The following is a 2,500-nucleotide window of genomic DNA, read 5'->3' on the forward strand; positions in this document are numbered from 1 at the left end:
GTCTGCCAGAATGTTACTGATCTTGTTGTGTCGCGCAATTCTTGCTTTCTGTACTGCAGGACATTGACCGAGAATGTGCGAAAGGGACTCGAGTCTGGCAGAGCATTTCCTGCAGGAACGTAAGGCCCCATCTCTGCCTCTGTTCAAGCTTTCTCTTGTTGGGTAAATATTTGCCCTTAGTTGTAGTGCTGCGATAAAGAAGCATTGTTTAAAGCCGCACCATGGCCTCAACCAAGCATTACTGATTCTATCATGCGCAAAGTTTACAATGCCCCTTCCTTGAACCGGCTTTTCGCACCATCTCTGAAATTCATGCTCCCTCCAATCGCAGGGTCTCGGATATACAGGTTCTTTTGACACCGAGTCCCTGAGAACGAATGTTGGGATTGCATCACTGTCACCCCCTGCTCGTACCCACAAATTACGGTATTCTTCCTCCATACCATGCGAGGACACAATATTACGGGTGATAGCATCGGACGAGTTTGCTATACGTTGCAGCCTTCTAACTTGAACCGAAGGGATTGTTTTTTCCAGTTTCAAGATGGCAAGGCCTCCGTCTCGGGCTCTGGCATATAACAGTCCATCACAAGTTGAAGCGGGAAGGTGGAGCCATCCTTTTACCGCCTTTCTAATCTCTTGGTCCAACCCACGGAGAGTTGATTGCTTGCAGTCCGAGTGGTCTGCAGGATATAACAATCTGGGTAGGGCATAGGCATTGAGTAGTTCAACCTTCTGAGTTGGCTTCAGAGGCGCCTCATCGATTTTCGAGATCCATGTCTTTAGCTGACAATGTAGATCAGGCTGTATAGTGCCAGTCCAAGGGCCAATTTTCAGACCAAGGTATTTCGTTGATTCATCAGGTTGGATCATATGGACATCTTTATTTTTGATAGTCCATGGGTCGCAGTTGTTCACCGTATATGAATCTTTGGTTGGGCTTATCATGAAGCCCTGGCACTTTCTGGCCTGAACCTCCAATCCCGATAGCCCACAAAATGATTCCAAGATCGCTAGATTGGCGGCCATACCAACCCAAGATTCGCTCACCAACACCAAATCATCAGCAAACGCAAGAGCTGTCACGTGGTCGGTATCAATGGAGTACCCAACTCCGTGTGACTCTAGGGTGCATATCAAAGGGTCCATGGCAAGATTGAAGAGCAGGGGTGACATGGGGTCACCCTGTTTGACACCAACACGTATGCTAATTTCTCGAGTCGACTCGCCATTGCTTTTGAACGAGGTCGTACACCGATCGTAGGCGTTCTGGATGATGCCCACCACGTGTTCATCTACTTTCTTGTGCCTTAACACCCATAAAATATGAGCATGCGAAACCGAGTCAAAAGCTTTCGCTATGTCGATGAACATGACAGCCAACGGCCTGTGCAATTTCTTAGCGTGTCTCATAAGGTCCTGTAGCACCTTAAGATTTTCAGAGCAGCCAGATGCCGCTATAAAACCACGCTGCCTTGGGTTTAAGGGACAAGCACGAGCAAGACGTGCAGTCATTATTCTGGAAAATAATCTCAGAATCATTGAACCAATCGTTATTGGTCTCCAGTTCCCCAATTCTTTCAGCTTTTCATCATCCATAACCTTAGGAATAAGAATCGTCCTATTCTTTTTCAACTCTTTGGGAATAATTCCTGTAATCATCCATGCATTAAATAGGGCTGTCAGTGTCCGACCCTCGGGGTCGGCAGCACAGATTGCAGCCCTTGTTAGGCCATCTGGCCCAGCTGCTGACGTTGGTTTAATGGCCCGTATGGCAGTCTGAACTTCCTCCACCGAAATTAGGGGCTCAAAGTATTCGTTATTTGCAACACCTGATGACTTAAATTGGCCCAGGCCATTGAATGGCAACACCTTCTCCCATTTTTCGCAGTAAAAACGATATACATCTGCGTTCGGGATTCGGCATTCATGACGTTCAGTGCCATCCAGGACTAAGGACGCAAGAAGAGAGCGGTTCTTAAAGAAGAGCTTCTGGTGCTTCATGAAGCTTCCTCGTTTTTCCGCTCTCTTCTTCATCCAAGATCGTGTGGGTAATATCCTGGGTTTAATAATGTCGTTCTCGGGTTTTGAACGTTTGCCTTTGTTTTTCACCAATCTCATCGGACAAAGCATCAATGCTGTGGCAGTTTCTACGAGGGCATCATGTTGGCCCTCGCCGTTAAGCCAAGCCTTTATTGCCTCCATTGCAGGCTTTTCCAGGGTCCCAGAATTCTCATTCGTAAGCCGCTCAGCTGCTTGAGCGAGTATGGATGAAGTCCCCGTTGTTACATTTGGTGGGGGAGACAATGTCTCAAGAGGCCTAGAAGAAAAATGTAAGCTGTCTGACATGGGGGCCCCTGTCTTTTTACTTAGGTCCCGTCTCTTGTCAGAGACTTGCTTGTTGGTCTTAGTCCCAAGCGCTTCAGCAATGATCTTATTGATATTCTTTTTCCCCTGAAACTGCAACTCTAGAAGGGCCAGCTGTTCTACTTCCTTCAAA

The 2,500-nt window shown here is 47.2% G+C and overlaps 1 pseudogene; it reads right to left on the reverse strand.

Moving 5' to 3' along the window:
* The window catches only part of LOC142913805 (28S ribosomal RNA), a 10,179-nt pseudogene that overhangs the window by 3,769 nt on the left and 3,910 nt on the right, over nucleotides 1–2,500 (reverse strand).

This window comes from Petromyzon marinus, unplaced genomic scaffold (assembly GCF_048934315.1).
Source record: "Petromyzon marinus isolate PM22_M1 ecotype Great Lakes invasive population unplaced genomic scaffold, UKy_Petmar_22M1.pri1.0 PM_G_Scaffold_26, whole genome shotgun sequence".
Classification (NCBI taxonomy): domain Eukaryota; kingdom Metazoa; phylum Chordata; class Hyperoartia; order Petromyzontiformes; family Petromyzontidae; genus Petromyzon; species Petromyzon marinus.